A 19,514-nucleotide genomic window follows, 5' to 3' on the forward strand; every position below is an offset into this window, starting at 1 on the left:
GGATTCAGCCACAGTACAACGTGAGCATGCGCACTTCCCCTGTTTTGGAATTCGATGCGTTAAACTACTAGACCACGCAGTAAGGTATGGACGTAGAAACTGTGAAAAAAAATCCCCCGCATCATTTTAATCGCTAAACTCGATAACATACCCCACAGCAGAACTCGAGGACAATGTTGATAGCTAGGGTATCGAATAATATGAGAATGATGATAAAGTATGTTTTTTCCCGCTTGGTTTGCCACGCGACATAACGTCATAATGGAGTTAAATATAAGCATCCATGCCCGTTTCATAGAAATACTGCAACAGGGACTTACTAAATGCGTTGTCCGTAATTCATCTTTCATAGTCTTCTAATTGATTACTGTTCAATGTCCAACCTTTAAGAACACTTTTCCGAATTGTCTTTGTTGCAGGACACGTCCGAAGTAGATGGTGGGCAACCGCTTCACACGCAGGAGCAGAGCACTCCGGACACTGGACAATGTCTTCGTATGGTTGACCCCAAGAACGAGTGACTGCTGGTGTAAGGGCCGCCCCAGCCCGAAGTCTCCGGAGAGAGACTTCCTCTACCCGAGAAAGACTTTGGGGAAGGGAGGCGACACGCGGGGGATGACGTCACGCGTGTCACGCTGGAAGACGGATTTTTGGGCAATGAAAATAGTGCGGGGGTACGAGGGAAGGGAAATAGGAGGGGCTACGGGTGTCGAGAAAGAGAGAGCAATGCGATCCACAAGGTCATTGTTGTGGTCAGGACCATGTGCCTGCACCCCGTGGACAGTAACGTTGACACATGTAGTATGTTGAATTTTGTGTATCTGCTAACTAAAAGAAATGTTTTCGTTACTTGTTTGAGATGCTTACTGCGCCTGAGGCTCTCAGTATAGATGTGGGATTCGTTGATGTTAGGCAAATTGACATGGGTTTCTATCGCATCGTGTATAGCCTGCAGCTCAAATAATAAGGGTTCTGAAAATTGTGCTGCATTCTGCGAGTGGCTTGGATCTCAGGATGTGCCGAACTTAAGAAGGCTATTTGTCCTCCTATTGATTTCACTGCGCGTCCGTGTATATCACACAGCGTCCCGTAGGTACGGTCGTTTAAGTCGTTGCAATTGGTTGAACCCACCGGCGGAGCTTTGTTGTCTTGTTATTGGTTAGGCATGTATACTTCCATGGTGGAAGATTGTCCAAGCTCGTAGTCATGGCACAATCTCCATAGAAACAGGAATAGGGAGCCGCGACTGTCGGTATGTGGCATCTTTTGAGCTTTCTTGCTTGCTGTCTCTGCTAAGCCGGCTCAGAAATGGTGTTAAGCTGTGAGTGCTCTTGTAGGGTGGGGATAGGTGTTAGACGAGGGAGGGCCGTAATTGCTCTGATGGCACTGATGTTGATAACCTCAAGTTGGTCCCACTGTTAAGCAGTGAATCTTAGGAACTGCGCTTGGTATATGAAGCGAGGCTGCAGGATGGAGCGCATGAGGAACGAGGAATGGGCTCGCACTGACGTATCGTTTGTCGTATCCTCCTCCGTTCAGCATTTGGACGGAAAGTATCTGAATCAGAGGAATGATGAGGCAAGCGAAAACCAGTACAACCAAATTGCACAGTTTGTTACAAGACAATGAGCATTGCTCCTTTTCTTCGTCGTCTCATCATGGGTTATTGCAGCTATTCATGCTGAAAGATAGCTTTCGTTGAGCTGCCACCTAGAAGTTGAACTGTGTTCTGTGCTTTGTTATGGCCACATCAAAGAAAACCACTACTGCTGGGCAGGCAAAGTGCGATAAGGGTGTCCAAAGACAATTAAAATGAAAGTGTGTTAAAACCTAATTCTCCAAGACCGCACTTTTATATTATGCAGCAGGTAATACTGTCACTTCAACCCAAAATGAGCAGCATGCGATGTGCAGTGTAACTATCCGTGAATATTCTTTTTATTGGAACAGCTTCTCCGCAGTAGCATGCGCAAACGTTTCCTCGTTTTACCTTTATTCCCACTGACTCCTTGCTCATCTTGAATAACTTGCGAGCACTTCATTGTGAGAATACAGCCGGTCACAATTTCTTTAATATATATAGAGGTTTGGCAGAAGCTTGAATTCAACTCACATTCACAGGTTAAAGAGCAAAGCATGTCGTTGCCACTTCGCTTCACTGCTTGCCCCCTTTTGTGGGAGCTAATACATGCAACAAAATAGAGAATACTAAATAGGCAGCTATAAAAGGCTGAAGCGTCAGCTCGCGGTTACTGCGAACAGCATTTCACGCTCTCTACTAACAAAAAAGAAAAAAATGTGATCATTGCGTGTTTATTTGATTCCTCCGCCTCTTCTGTGGCAACAACGCATGCACAGTTTGAAATTAGTTGGGTCATCGCTTTAATTTACCGCTGTCAATTTTCGTCTGCAGGACTTCCTGCTTGCTTTCGACGGTCTATCTGGGCGTAAGACATGTTACTTTCCTGGCAGACCCGCCTGTCAAACACTTTTTTAAGTGTAGATTCCTTCTGCTAAACAAAAAAGACCACGTCTAGTTTTCCAGACGTGAACGAGGCAGATTCTTTAATCAAATAGAGCAAGTAGCAACGTCTCAGCAGCCCAAATTAGCAATACATTTATTACAAAAGAAGCGGAGCTTCGAGCATGGGCTAATAATAATCGCCATAATCATTGTTATAATGTACATTAGAAAGGTTGCACAGCAAGGTATATAATTACCTGTTAAGAGAGATGCGTAAATTGTAAGGTAAGCAAGAGAGAGTGAAACAAGCTACGGGCGTAAACTACTGATAAACAGCATATTTTGCCGCTGTAGAAAACTTCGTTGTTTACGAAATATATAGCGTTGGTCCTTTTGTCGCAATGTATGCAAACGTTTTCAGTTTTACCCAAGTTGTCTATTCGTACACATAGCTAGTGAAACTTACACTCTAGTCCATGTTGTTGTGCTGATGCCGAGATAGCAACCACTGGCAGCTGCATTTGCGAAGTCCGTTGAGGAGGCAAAAAAAGCTCCGATAAAAAAAGCCCGACCCAACCTCTTCCCTCAAACAGAAACTTAACAACACACAATAACAACACACTATATCAACTGATCAACACTATATACTATATTCACAGCCCTGCAGTGGAGGTCTGTAGGGTGTGTCCAAGAGGGTTTTTTTGTACATCCTCCATCTGTACGCAGCCTTCGGGGCCAGGCTTTGAACCCGTCCCACTGCAGCACAGTCGCACAAACCCCAAGCCACTGAGCTACCCCGAAGGCTGTGAGTGGAGGGTTTGAGCTACCTTATATGATTTGCGAAGAGGTGATGGCAGATGCGGTAAGCAAGACACAGTGATGCGATCAATAATATGATTTAAGATGGCCAGCGCTACTAAATAAAGAAGAAACATTCGCGGATCCCATTCTTATCTAGCAATATGTGCTAAGTGAAACTGCCGGTGACGTTTATGAAGCTAGTATATCGTGCCTTATGAAAACGCAACATGAACGAGCGAAGTTCGTACAAGGGATGAGAAATAACGATGAGCTATATAGCGCTAATACAATGACATTGACACAAGGGCTATGCAATCGTTCATGAAAAGTATCGTGCGTAAATACGTTGTAATGCATGCACTTATTGTTTCTATCAAAGCAAAACACCTTATTTTTTAAAGATTACTGAGACCCTTATTAATGTACACAATAACAAAATTACACCCACTACAATGACGACTTGTATTGGCGACTTCTATATCTCTGGGTTACTTCTTTACATTTTGCCTACTTAATGGTTAGTGGGTATCGAAGGCAGTGGGATAGCAGCGTCGCACTGGCGACGGCGTGATTACTATGGAGGCACCACACACACTTCATACAATAAAGTTTATTCATTCATTCATTCAGTTTTAAGCACAAGGGCAAGAGCGTTAAAACGTACAGATCCAAATGACGTCCTATCAGGGCGTCTTTTTATGAAATGTCGACATACGCCATCGTTGAACATGCACTGAGTAGATTTCAGGGGAAGCGGCTGGCTGCGTATATTGTGCGTTGCATTAAAGTGCGCCGTCTGTATACTCAAGTGCTATGAAGATGTCACCATTGATTGGAATGATATTCTCGCGGCAAATCGGTGTATTCATAGCAGTTGTAGATCACGTGACACGACCGGAGCTCCGCTAATCTTTTTCTCAAAAACTAAATGTTTAGTAAGAAATCTTGTCTGACATGATGATACTGTGATGCCTAAGCTAATCGTGGAACATTCAACGATGTCATTTTTCTCCAACATCCCTCCAAGGTATGCAAAGGTAGCGTAACGTTCACCAGAATCTTTATAACACTTTTGTGCTTTTTATTACAATGTATTCAATTTTAATATAGAGCGGCGAAAAGGTTATGCATGCGCTGCTTAGAAATTATTTATTGTGTCCTATAAATTATACTTACGTAGTGCAAGTAATCTCATTCTCTATGCACCCATTTCATTCGCGTGGGCCACCAGCCGCAGTGGCTCAGTGATGCTGCCGGGCACGTGGTCGGGCGTTCGATTCCAGGCCCTGGTGCTCTCAGCTCACTGGGGACCTGGGCACGGTATACCCCCTTTACTAGCGTGTAATATTATTATTTACCCACTTATTTACATTGGCGCATGCCTTTCATTCCTTATCTAATGTGCAATCTCTATCATCCTGCCCAAAAACAGTCATCAAGGCTGTTTGCGAGGATGAAACAGTAATTGCTATTTTTCAATAAAAGCTGACTTTTCAGCACGAGAATAGAAGTCTTTATGGCTACTTTCCAATAGTAGTAATAGTTTAATAATTATGCCCACTATACGTTCATGGTTGAGGTATTCGGTGTAAATGAAAAAGATGGCCGTGACTAGTCTGAAATAAAAAGTGACGCCTTTATTGACAAGGGTTGTCGGTTATCTTTATGACTGTGTACAACAGCAAAGACTGAGTTGCTTATTTATGAAGAGAGAAAGTGCACTGATATTCCTTGCTTTTAGAGGCGCGACCTTGCAACGGTTCGGAGAACGAACCACCCGCTCTCATTTTAGGGCACGTCATGATGATAATTCACGCTTTATTTCGTTCTTGCATCTCACGTTGGCCTTTGAAGTCATTATCTGCAAATATCAGTATGCTATATTTGGTCCCGAACATTCGATCGCACTAACATAAGAGAAGGGTCTTGCACTGAAATCGCTGGGCCCCGTCTATCTATTATCTTACTTTCATTGTGCTAGGAAAATGGTTTTTCAGCTTCTTAGCGGACAAAACGAGATGGCGCAGTTAGTTTTATATAACAATACAAATGGCATAAATCAATTTATTAGTGACTTTTCTTATGTTCCTAAAGAGCTAAATTTTTGCCCGGCGTCCGCAGTAACTGATACCTTCCTCCATTCGTGTTACTTAGCTGTCGTGTTTTTTTAATGCGTTCAAATTTTCATTCGTAAGTCTTTCATGTCGACTGAGCAAAAACAGGCGCTGCTATGCATGGATGCAATGCACTTATCCCGGAAAACATAGTTACAGTCAACTTTGAGAACAGAGTTCCACCTTTCCTGTCGTGCTTCTTGAACATCCCTCGTTCCGTCTGACCGCCTTACTTAATTAACCTGCCAGTTGGCCCGTAATTACTTGTCGCCATTCTCTGACCGGTGAACAGCCCAAATTGTGCCACGGAATGTTTATTTTCGTTATTCCCCCAGTCATTCTTTACACTTAAGCTGTTTGCAGAGCACTTGACCACTAGCACGGCACTCTAAACAACCGGAAATCTAATTTCGTCGAACCAGACTCCTCCGAACAAATCACGCGAACGCTTTTTTATCGAGCGTCATTCAGGCACACGAAAACGCATAACTCAGTACTTTAATACAACTGGATGAGCAGTGTTTAAACATATACAAGGTGTTTCTTTTTAGAGGCACGAGCACCCGAGTGACGCTCCTGTTTATTGCGAAACAACTTCCGGTTAGGGACCGACTTCCGGTTTGTCACAGAGGTGGGACGAAATGAAAAGTAAACCATAAAAAAATAAAAACAGGTAGATATCGGTGCTTCTACTTATGGTTGATGATAGGCATGACATCAGTAAAGAGCTAATTAGGTGTCATGAATAATTAGAAAAAATTATGGAAAATCTAATTGCTGTAACCAAAGCACACAATCGTACACTTTGAATACACACTGAATCAGTACAGGTTCCCATGAAACTTCAAGATCAGCAGTGACGTCATCTGTAACGGCACACTTAAATCAGGGGTACCCGCTCATTACTAATTGCAATAGAAAAGACAAGCTAGTTAGAGCTACGCACCACCTGACACCGAGTGAATGCCTGCCTAACAAAGTGGAGGTGTTACGTCTCTCCCTCCTCTCTTCCTCCACTCCCGGCACGCAGCTGTTCCGTCGCTCGCTCGCGAGCGCCAGCTGCGCGCCTGCGCTCGTTACATGCTCTCACGTCAGCGTTGGAGGCGCGCGTAAGGTGCGCTTCGTGCGCCGTCAGCTAGGGGGCTACGCGCCGCGCCCTCCTTCGCACCTTCGCCCGCTCCTCTGTGCGTGGCGGTTTCCCGCCAGTTTCGTTCGCTCGCTCATCCGAGTTCGGTTTCCCTCCCAACAACAGGGAACACAAACGCCGAGGTGCGAGGGCCACTAGGAGTCTCCTAAGTCAAGGACTAGGGTAGTTCGCATTTTTGTTTAGAGCATTAAAAAAGCATATTTCGGCCTGGCCGTTTGTGCTGATAGTCTACGTGACTAGGCAGAGATTAGCAACAAAAAAATTTAAACGATAAATTTTGGCGCACCCACAATAACTTTAATCGAAAGTTATGTCTGCGGAGAGAAGATGGAGACGGGAAAGGTTAAAGTTCGCTTTTATTACAGAAAGAGGAGCAGGAGCAAAAAGCTACAAAGGCTTGACAAAGGGCTCCCGCTCCTGTGGACATTAAGCATTGTGGTACACGCATGTACAAAACATGGAATGTGACATCATATCAAATTAATGTTACATGTGCAGCATGAAGGTAAACATACTAATCTAATTGGACAGATTAGTGAGGTGAAAGACAAAATACGTACAAAACACAATAATACAGATTGACTACGAATCTGTAGATACAATTTCCCGGGTCAGGGAAATAGATAACACGGCAAACATAAATGACTTGTGTTAATAAATTTCAAAATAACCATAACAATATATTGCAACATAAATTCTAAAATATACATTTCATCTATATTGCATTTTATGTTCTAAAATGGGCATCTTCATAGATTTCTTCGATAAATTACTGTTTCCAGGTAAACTTTGATGACTCGATAATTGAGGAAGCTGGTAGTTCAAACGCTGTCTTCCATACGTTTTTCTAGACTTGGGAATTTTCCGAGTTCATTTGCATAGGCACTAGTCATATACTGATTCAAATGGTTTGGATGTATGCAGTTTGTTAGTATTGTATATTGCAATAACTTATCATCATATATCTGGTTCGTTTTGAGCATAGTGTGTTTAATGAATAGAGTACGCGTTCTCAAATCTTGAAGCCTACCCTTATAGTTTTCGAACTATCTAAAGACTCTTTTTTGTAAAATTATCAATTGTTGAAACTTTTGCGAATGTGTAGTACCCCATACAAGCAAACAACATGTAAATCGTGAATGAAGCAAGGAGTAATATAATACCTATTGAAGCCAAAGTGGAATGAGCTCCCTAATTTTGTTAAAACATCCCGTGATTTTGTTAAGTTCCGCAGACAATTTTTCTACGTGTCTTCCAGGACACATAAACTTTAAACCAGCCACCCAGGAACTTATGAGCTTCTACTTGTTCTATTTGCACATCTCGAAACCATATCGCCTTTCACGAAGAACACTACCCCCACCTCATAATTCTCTGACGCGAGAGGAGGCCGTAATATGGCGAAAACTCCAAACAAACACATATCCACATTTGAGTCTTTACCACGCCATACACCATGCGCTGTATTCCTATAAATGTTCACACTGTGATCAATGTGCAACACTTTACCACATGGTATGGGCTTGTGCAAACACACCACAGCTAACACCCATAACACACCCCACCGCACGGCAATGGGTGGCAGCGCTGTCCAGCTCCGACTCGACGGACCAGCTCAACCTGGTCAACCGAGCGAGAAGGGCAGCTAAGGCCGCTGGACTCCTGGACTGAGGGGACCACCCACTGCAGAGCGGGGGAGCTACCTACGCTCGCGTGCTCTTTTTATTAAAGTTTATTCTCTCTCTCTCTCTCTCGAAACCATATTGTTAACTCAAAATGCATCGGTTTGCTAATTGGTGCAAATATCATATATTTAGTTTTGTTGATATTTAATTGCAATTTCTTGCTGTGCAACCATGAAAACAGCAGGGTGAAGTTATTTTTATTGAAATTTGAAACGTTTGCAATGACGTATTCGTGAAAAATGCATTTGTGTCATCATCATACATGATTGAACTTGTATTTGGTAAGAAAGATCATTGATGTAAACGGTAAATAACAAAGGTGCGAGTATAGAGCCTTGTGGGACACCTTGTAATATCTTTAATTTCTGAGATTTCAAACTGTTATTTGATAGGTACTGGTTCCTGTCTTCCAAATAACTGCGAATTAGGTCATATGCTGTCCGTCTTATCCCATAATAACAAATCTTGGTCAACAAAATGGTAAGGTTTGCAGAATCGAAAGATTTCCTGAGATCTAAAGAGACTTACGGTCTATAACCTTCGTTCAACGTTATTTATTATTTGGTGTTTAATAGAGAGTAATGCACCTTCACAGGATCTTTCCTTTCTAAACCCATACTGCGGATCGGACATAATAGAATACCTTCGTACAAAATTTGCTAGGCGGACGTTTATGATTGTCTCAAAAAATTTTGACTTTACCGGTAATATTGATATTGGTCGGTAATTGTTAAAAGTGTAATGTGTACCAGATTTGTGTAATGGACACTCTCTAGCTAGCTTGAGTGCTTCCGGGAACACGCCAGAATTGAGCATACGATTAGCAATATGACCTAGAGGGTTGAAAATTATGTCCATTACGTGTTTCATGGCAGTTGGTTTGATTTCGTCGTATCCTGCAGTAGCGTAATTTTTTAGGTTACGTATAATATTTGCCACTTCGTACTCTGAAGTTGGCGACAATAAAATGAAAATAATAGTAGCCCTTTTTTATGGACATATGTACCTGTAAATTCATTGTGAACAGGAGGTGTGTACTCTTCACGACGAATGAATTGACAGTTTAGTACAGTAGCAGCTTGCTTGTCGTTTAGTATACCTTGCGTCTAAAATACAAGTATGGGCGCGGAATCATTCTTCCTTTGAGCGAGACTAATATTTGCCTGACAAGATTTTCTTATGTCCTTTGGTATTCGAGAGAACAAATTCTCATAGTAATCAATTTTTGCATGTTTAAGTTCAGCATTATGCTGGCTGCGGTATTTTTTAAACTCAGCAAATTGCTGCAGATCCCGTGTTTTAACAAGGTAATCCTACATGTCATTTTTCAGTGCAATCTTTTTAAAAAGTAGGCGCGTGATCCACCGCTTCCTTGTCTTATTCTTGGAATTTCGTTTATTCCCAATCTTTAGCAGAAGGGCCAGCTCATAGCTGTGCATGAAACTGGCACAAAAATGTTATATGCAAGTGTGATGATTATGGACGTTCGTCACTTGTTTGTGTGTCTTCAGACGAGGAAAGATGCACAAGAAACGCTATTAGGCAAAAAAAATGTTTTTCTTTCAAACACACGATGGGCAAGGAAAGAAAATGAAAAGAAAACAAAACAATGTCGCAGAGAAGTTTCACGTGCACACTGATGTACGCGACGCTCAGTCCTACACCACCGTTCGGCGCGTCAAGAGTTCCGAAAAACCATCTCACGATTTGGGACATGACGATCGACTCGCTTGCCGTTGCCGCGGTACGGTCGCCGAGGCAGAGGTGCCACGGTTGCTGCTGCTAGACCCGTCGCCGACACACGGCTGCGCTACCGTGTGCGGCGCCTGGCTACGTTGAGGACAACACTGCGATGTCCGGCCGCAACTCACGAGGACCGCGACCCAGTGTCGGCCCACGCGGACAGCACCTCGGTAGGCCTCGACCAAGAACGGCCCTCAGCAACTGCACCCTGGCAGCAGCCGCTCAGCAGGCCTCGTCCTTGATCCCGGAACAGGCCTCCGCATCTGGCCCGGGTAGGCACGCCTTGGTCACTCGGCCGCAGCAGGAACAACGGCCCGAGCTCTTGTTCCCGAGCGTCGCACCCGATCTGCTGCCAATGTGGCTTCGCCGCTCGAGCTCCTCCGCACGTTCGCCACGTAGCACTTCTTTTTCTTCGTTTTTTTCTTTCCTTTCTTCCAGCTCTCGTGCCACCTGCTCTCAGCTCGCCTTCTTCACTTCGGTATGCGCTTCGACTGAGTCCACAAGTCGCGGCGTACACGTAAAAAAAATACAATAAAGGAATATTGTGTCTTTTCCCCACAGCAAGTCAAGGCGCTTATCTTGCTCGGTCAAAGGTGGCTGGCGTTCATGATGATCCAAACACAGAGAAGATGGCGCCGCACAGAAACAAAAACGTAGGAAAGGCTGCTTATGCTGTTGTCCTTGTAGAAAGTTCCAATCAAATGAGCAGCGGCACCATCCCCCTAGCGATGACGATAGCGTACCCGATACAACTGCAGCACACTCTACCATACGTGCAGTGAATCTTCATGAAGAACGTCCTCTTAACTTACTCGATGCACGTAATCAGGACCGCGGCTTCTGTTGCAAGGAAAGGTTCTAATGTAATAACGTGATCATCTTCTATGTTCTCTAATCACTTCTTTTATGTTTATGAGACCAGCTATATATATATCGTAATTGTAATTGTTAGGGTGCTACGAGTAATTTCACTTGGACAGTAGTGGGCTAAATGTATTCCTCATGCCAGGGATGTTTGTTTGAGCGTTTATGGCGGAAAACGGAGCGAGCTTCACTGTGAGTAAAGTTGTGCTATCTCTAGCTGTTAATGCTGCCTACACTAGTATAACCTAACTGTGATTTCTCCCTCACTCAACCAACCGTGCTCTGGAAAAAATGTGGGAAATATTTCATGGAAGTTGTACAAATGTACAGCAAAAGCTGTACAAAAGTTGTACAAATGTACAGTTGTACAAATGGCCGCAAAAGCGTGAATAATTTAATCATTGCCTCGAATGTTAGTACTTGCTGCTAAAATAATCCCTATTCTTGAAGCATAGATGCTATTTCTTCCAGAACTCAATTTTCACGAGAAAATGAATACAGCTCAAGCTTGTCGTCTTTATAAACAAGCACTGAATCGGCGAGTGACAAATTAATTATTGATTTGAAGTACTTCTATGCAGCTTGAGTGACCAGTGTGCATTAAAAAGGGGTATATAGAGTTTGATGACTTACAAAATCGTGCAAAACCTAGTACCCGGTTTATATTATAATAAAAAGGCCAGACAAAAGTCCAAGAATTTAAAATCCGCACATTGAAAGGAGGATAAAACTTAAGCATTGCTGGAAGGCAGCTGCTACGTTTTTTTTTCTCGCTTATTAATAATGTCAATGAGACCGGAAAAGGAGTATTGTTATGATAGTATTGCTTGAAGCAATTTGTAAAACTAGTTGTAAACATTCGCTTTCTAACTAAATTAACAAGCATGGTGCCAACGCGCACAGAGTATATAAACACATCACACTCGATGACCGCGGACACACTCTGTCAAAACGCTGGCGTGAGGAAACGCGGTAAGAGCAGCGAGCGAAGTCACCTTCGTGATATTGTACATCGCTTCAGCGCAAACTGAGCGCCGAGAACACACAGCACGCACAAAGCTGCCCCAGATGCCAATCTGCCCCCGATGCCAATCTCTCTCAAGATACAGCCGCGCGACCGCACGCAGCTGCCACACGCGCAGTTGCGCCCGGAGTAGAATGCCGCCCCCCCTCCCTTCCCTCCTCCCGATGCCTCAACGTTGGGCGCCTCGCGCGCGACGGAAGACGGCGCACTTCCTGCCCGCGTTCCTCCCTTTCGCTCGGGCGAGATTGAGCCGCGATCGTCGCCTCCCCTCAGACGCTTTCACTCGCGCACACAGCGTAGGGCGCGCGGTGACGGTGCTATCAGTGTTGCGCTTTATACGAAACCTCATGGTGATGGCGATGGCAGAAATGTGCCAGGAGTATTCATGCTGTCGTCACCATGCTATCGGCATCGCACTGTCGTCTTCATATTATTGTCGTCATTCTGTCGTTGTCAAGCTGTCGTTTTACCATCATCATCACTTCATAACGGTCATATCAGAGTAGTCATGCCATCGTCGTCATACTTTATTCGGCGTTCAGTTGACTTCATTCCTTTTCTGTCTTTCTAGCGTAATCATGATATCATCATTCAGTTGTGATAATGACGCAGTTGTAATGGCATCGTCGTCATTGCGTAGATGTCAGAAAGCCGCTGCCATGTACTCGTTGTCACACCTCCTTCTTCAAGTTGCCGCGGTCACCATTACCAGAATACAGTGATCAGGCATCCAGTGTCGTGTCCTACCGTAGCCTTATTGCTACTTTGTCGTTCTATTGCCGTCACATCACCACCGTCAACACATTTTCGTCATGCCCTTGCTTTGCCATCATCCCGCGACTCTCATGGTGCCGTCGTCGTCACATCATAGTCGTTACGCCATCGTCTCATACACTCTCATCTCATCGCACTCACACCACTGTCATGCCATCGCTTTTGACTCATCGCCATACCGTCGGCATTATGCATTTATTGCCATACCGTCACCGTGATGCCATTCAATCATTCCATCGTCATCATTCTAAATTTGTCAACCCACTCTCGTAACGCCATCGTCGTCACGCCATGGTGCTGTTTTCGTCATGTCATCGTTGTGACGCTGTCGTTTTACCATCAGCACTTAAGAAACATCATCACAAAATCCCCATGTCAATGTCGTCATACTGCCTTCGTCGTTCAATCGACGTCATACTTTCTCCAGTAATCAATTGTGATCTTCCTGTCGTTCACTAATACTGATTATGCCGTCACGCAGTTGTCATACCGTTTTCTTGATGCCGTGTTTGTGGCGCTGCCGTTTAACCATCATCGCTTCAGAAACATCATCCCAAAATCACCATGTCATAGTCTTACTGCCTTCGTCGTTCAAGGACCTCATTCTTTTTCATTAATATATTGTAATCATGCTGTCGTCAATTAATCCTGATTAAGTCACCGTTGTAATGCCGTCGCTGCCATTGTGTCGCCGCCAGACAGTGGCTACCATGTATCCCTTGTCATGGCGTCGTGGCTATGTCATTGTCGTCATTACAGCTTCATCATCTAGTTGTTGTCATGTACTCGTCTCTATCATATTGACCTCAACCTGTTGTGGTCATGCTGCCTTATACCGCCATATCATTTCATAATCTTCTTCTCGCTACCGCTGGTTACCCACCGTATCCCCACAATGAGCACAAGAGTGCCCCGGCCTCGCACTTGGCTTCCTCAAGGATGATACGCTTGGGAAATGAAGTTTGGGCCGCTCCCATGGCGGCAAATTCCTATGTGACACACCAAATGCACCTGCTGAGGTGGGCACGCCTTATTAAAAGCGGAGCTGTACCGTCAGTCCGTAACGCGTTAACAAAAAACCTCGCTGATCGATGACGACACCTGCGTTGCCTAGCAACCACCTGTCACAGTTGCGCCTCGCTTTTCTTAGCTCCGGCAACGCTTCTCCGCTGGCGCGCCAGCGATGACGTCACTGCGCGTTGCATTGCGCAGCTTGCAGCACCGACACCACGTTCCACCGCGTTGCAATCCCGACACCGCGCTGCAGCAGACCCGCTCCGTCAGTTCGGTCGCCTAGCAATCACTTACCTAGCTTCGCCCAGCGATGTCATTGCTTCGCGCCGCCATTCTTGCTTTGAGCAGGACATGCCATGACAACACTTTGTGAAGCTTGGTCATGGCGTCACACTGATTATAAAGATCACGTCGCTGCGACGACGACACACACAACTCTCGTAGACTTTGCACTGAGTAAATGTAACATGGGACAGCCGAAGAAGTACAAGACTCCTGAAGAAGAAGCCGATCAGCTGGAATCTCGTCGTGCCGCCAGCCGAGAACGAATCTGGCGATTGTGTGCTCATCCGGAGTATCAGCCGGAGTATCATCCGGAGCCTAGCAAAACTTAGCCGAACGTAGCAAAATTTAGGCGTACCTAGCCAAACTGGGAGGAGCTAGGTGATCACCAGCTCCGCTGTTCCTCCAGCCTTGCACAACGTAGGTGCAAGCTGCGCAATTTTTTTAGTTGTGTTGCGTGTAAACACTCCTTTCCGAGCGTTGAGGTCCCATAATTGCAGAGCACCGGGCCAGGAGTGTGCTTGTGCCTGATTTACCGGTAAGTACCCGGCGGAAGCACTTGCCTCCCACTTTTCAACTTTTCAACAGTGCCGTCGGCGGTTGGACAAGAGGCGCCCAGGAAATAACTATTGTGCCCTCTTTAGAGATGTGAACCCCCCCAACAAGCCGAGCACCAAGCAAAGAGACATTTCTCCCCATTAGGATAAACCGGTGGAATTCCGGAGGCACCGCGGTGTGAATTGAATACCTGGACGCTCTACCACTACACCACCGCTGCGCTTCCTAGTTCTTAGGGGATGAACTGGCGTACCATTGTAATTGCTGTGGGCAGAGGGAAATCCAGGATGGCGCGAACCCTATCTGGTAGCGATGTAATACCGGAGGTGTCGACCAGATATAGGCCGAAGAACTCAAGTCGCTCCTCTCCAAGTTGAGTCTTAATCACGTTGATCACGACCCCCTGGCTTGCAAGGCGCTATAAAAGTATTCTGACATGTTCCATGTGCTCATCATGAGAAGAAAGTGCAACGAGCAGGTCGTCCACGCAAGCAAATACGAAAGCCGGCGGTTTATAGATTTGGTCCCTCTTGAGGGACCGAGTCTAAGAACCTTTGGAAAGGCTGTCCGGCGTTGCGAAGACCAAAACTCACCCGAAAAAATTCGAAGAGGCCAAACGGGACGATTAAAGCGGTCTTCGGTATAATCTCTTGCGCGACGGGTAGCCGATAGTAGGTACGCACCAGGTCAATCTTCGAGAAGATCGCCACGCCATGAAGGGCAAACGTAAAGCCCTGGATGCTTAATAGAGTATATCTATCGGGAACTGTTATTCTGTTTAGTGCATGATAGTCGCCGCAAGATCGCCAGTCCCCAGTTTTCTCAGAAACCAAGTGTAGTGGAGACGCCCAGTCGATTAGAGAAGCTCGTACGAGGCCGATCTCGAGCATGTGCTCCAAGTCTTCTCACGCGATTTTAGTTTTTTAGGCGCCAAGCGGAGTGAAGGGAAATTTACGGGGAGGGGGGGGGGGGGGGGGGAGCTTGTTATGGTATCGGTGGCGTACATTGTGCTGTACAGGTTTCGTCCAACCAGGTATTCGAGTAAGGCGTGGAAATTCTCAAAGCAGAGTGGCGAAAAGATCATCGGGGACAGTTGTCACTCGTGCAGTGCGAGGCACATGATTAGAGGCTGCGCCTGCGATTCACATATGAGTGACGCTGTCCAGAAGCCGTCGACGCTTGACGGCGGCCAGGAGGTCATGCCTTGTCAGGAAGTCAGCTACGATGATTGCATGGCAGACATCCGCAGCAACAAATGCGCAACAGAAAGCTCGGCGTAAGCCCAAGTTCATGGTGAGCGATGTATGTGTGTAAGCAGGAATTCTAGCGCCGTGTACCGCTTGAAGGTAGGAAGTTGGTGGCAGTTAACGATTCGTGTGCTGCACTAGGCTGATACTGACTTCAGTGCCCATGTCCACCAGGAACTACTGACCTGTGACGTGGTCTCGGTCGTAGAACAGGCGACTTGCACATTTGGCCGCACCACTCGTCGCGTCTAGAGGTCGGCCGGATGGTTTCCCTGCAAACTAGCGGGGGTGCTGACAGTAGCGCGCGTCCTCTCCGAAACGGCTATGGTACCAGTACATTCCGAGTGGAGTAGCAGAGCGTGCACAGGAGGCAGGTGTGTGGCGAGAAATGTTGGCTGCGCCTTCGACGAGTGCGAGAAGGCGATAGCGTCGATGTTCTGCGAAACGGACGATGGGCTCAAGGCTGTCGCAGAGGCTGTCAAGCCACAGCGGAGAGGCGGAGGAGCTCGACGATGACTGGCTGCTCACAGGAATAGGGTTTTGAACTGAGGTGAAAGCCGAGACTGATGATGCAGTGACTTCAATCACGTTGTCGGCCAAAGAAACAAGATCGGGCGGGCTGATGTTACCGGCAGCGGCAAGGACCATCTTTACGTTCTTTGACAGCTGCTGCAGGAGCTACACGCGTAGAAGTTAATCGTCTATGTTAGCAGCTCTAGGGCCCATCAGCGAACGCAAGCGGCCAAATAAGCTGCGAGGCCCGGCGACCTCCGATCTCTTTTACAGAGAGCAATTGTTGTAGACGACTACGTGACGGTGCGCTGTAGCAGGGCGGTTTTGAGATCGCCATTTGGCGTTGCGGAAAGCGGTGTGGGCAAGATGTCGTTAACCTTGACTATGGCAGCTGCAGGACAGCGCGGGACACCTTGTATTATGCCTGGAAACCCGCTGGCTTAGCAGCTATGGTGTTGCGCTGCTAATCACGATGTCGCGTGATGAAATCCCGGCCGCGGCGGCCGCATTTCGATTGGGTTGAAATGCAAAAACGCCCGTGTCTCGTGCATTGGGTAAAAATCCCCTGGTGGTCGAAATTAATTTTTTTTGGTTAAGCGTTGTTGAGGAGGATCGCTTATATTAAACACTGACATAGATGCATTTCACTGCTTGCCTTTTGCAGAAAAAAATCTAATACTTACATTGGAACTAGATCCCATATCGGAATAAAAGGCGTGCGAAACAACACTATAAGAATCGGGCTCTGTAAAAACAATAAAAAGAAACCACTTTGCTTCCGCAAGAAGTAACCAAATGCACCTCTGAATACGCATAACGACTATGGATACAGATATTTGCTAACTCATAATGCTATGTCGGTTCTCTTCTTCGTTATTCCATTTTTATTTGGATAGTTGTAAGTGGTGCGTAAATTGAAAATGTTGTTAGTTGTTCGCAGCTCACTTGTTTTGGCAAAGCAATGTCATGCTGTGACATCTGTCATGTGATCGGTGCCAAATAAGATGGCCTGTTAGGAGGCATTTACAAACGAGTTCTTGCGTTTGCAACTGCTTTGTGGACATACACATTTCGGCATGGTTTTTCCGCTGGATGTGTAGGTCCGCGCTGCTTTCTGTGCAAGAAAGATGCTTTTACAAAATGAACAGGTGCGAGCGTTTCGTTATAGCATGTTGCCACACTTCGGCGGTGAGTCTGACTGCGAAATATTTCATAACGTCAAAATTTCACCGTGTTGTTTCACGAGCGATTGTTCCAGTGGTTTTCTTAACAAGGCAGTGTTATAGACATCATGGCTGCAAAGCCTGCGCAACTTCTACTAACGAGTATGTGCGAGCGACTTGCACGCATTAGAGCATGCTGAATCTTCATTAATAGCAGTAAAAAATAATAGCTTCTTTTAGTTCAAGTTTGTGACCCAGTTCATTGAAAGATATCAAATTGACCAACTATGTTTCAAGTATGGACAGCAGGCTCTGCGCCACTTGATTTTGTTTCTATAATCAACGGCCTATAATAAAAGGTCTCGTTTACAAAATTGTGCTTAACTTCGAAAATTGTGCAAGACCTATAACTTCAAGTATCGATTACATGACCGCCTCACTATCAGTAATTGGGCTGTCACCTTGTTGACAATGCTTACCAGCTTCATTTCACGCCATTGTGGCAGTCCTTTTGTCGGTCTTGTATACGCAGCGCTACTATGAAGTCGAATGTCTGTTGTGCTTCTACAACAAAACATGAGTCAGAACTAGGCTCGCGGTAACGTTATTTTGAAAGTTTACAATGCGTTTGAACGATTATTTTTTTCTGATGGCATAGTAATTTTGAAACGCATTGATAAGCTTATGTTGTATACTTCAAATCATCCCCTATGTTCCCATGATCCCATGCTCCGGCGAAGATTTGTATGGCTTAGGTTTCAAATGACACATTATTAGTTACTAAATGTATACTTCGAATCTATACAGTGTTATCTCCTCTACAGTTTTAAGTCTGTCTCTCGCATTGAACGTGCAAGCGAATGTAATTAGCCAGGCACACAGGAATGGCATAGATTTCCTTAGACTCACGTGTACATATGCAGCCGTAGGTATCAGCCATATCAGGATTGTCAATCTACATTTGCTGATTATTGTCATGCTTTAGTCATGTAGACTTTAAAAGTTATCCCTAAAAGCTGAAATCCAGGTGGTCCTCTATACTGCTACGCCGAACTAAGATGTTTTATTCCAAAATGTGAGGCCTCAGCCATGTTCATCGAGGGGCATGCTGTTATTTTCCTGTGAACAAGGTATGAGAGCCACAGTGGTCTTACGATCCAGTGATTGCGGTGTGAAAAATGTTGCACGAGGCAGTCATAGCACCGAACTGAAATTAAACAGTCGATCGACGCCAGCAGGACGAAGATGGACGCGGAAGTACAAAGAGCAGAAATAAGGAGATGTTGTTCTCCAAATTTCTAGAATACTGCCGATAAAATTTTCGGACGGGTACATTGCCTGTAACGCGAAGCAGAAGAGGAACAGTTTGGTGACGTCGAGAAAAGTCGATGGCAGTTCGAGCCGCTGCTGCGCGAAAAGCTAAGTATGAAGGAAGTCATGTGACGCAAACGCGTCATATCGTTTTATTTTGGTTATTTTGTTTCTGGCGTTTTTGTTAATCGCGTGGCAGCAATGGCGACTGGGAACTGATGTTCGCGTCGCAGTCACAACGGGAAGGTAAACAATCCCGTCACGTGATTCACTGTCGTCTTCACGCCCGCTCTAGGAGTGGATGCTGGTTTTCAATGGGGGACCAAGCAGTCGCGTACACGCTGCGCTACTCTTTCGCTCCTCTCTGCTTTTTGCCTTCGCTCCTTTTCTTCCAGTGAAATGCGCCAATAAAGAAGGTTCCCATTTTCTTTCGCCGCGATTGGTAGCACAAATAGGCAAATATTGAATAACACGTGTCTAAAAAAAAGTTGCAGTGGCTTAGCTCGGCTATGCCAGGATATACGTAGCGTTAGCAAAGGTTCAGCTGATTATTCTTATCTTATTCCTAAGATAAGATTATTCTTATGAGTCAAGCTTCTCCGTTCTTCTGCGCTGTTGAGCAGCATTTGCGCTCTCCTTCTCCATGGCTATACCACACTGGCAAACGCCAGTCAGAAGCGCAGCGGCTCCAGCGCAGTATCAGACGGCGACTGCACAGCGAGCGCGCGCCGGCGCCAGTGCGTCTACAACGGCTACGACGTCACTCCTCTGGAATGCGCAGACCGGCGCCGGTGATCCGCGCGCGGCGGC

Source organism: Dermacentor silvarum, chromosome 8 (assembly GCF_013339745.2).
Source record: "Dermacentor silvarum isolate Dsil-2018 chromosome 8, BIME_Dsil_1.4, whole genome shotgun sequence".
NCBI classification, from domain to species: domain Eukaryota; kingdom Metazoa; phylum Arthropoda; class Arachnida; order Ixodida; family Ixodidae; genus Dermacentor; species Dermacentor silvarum.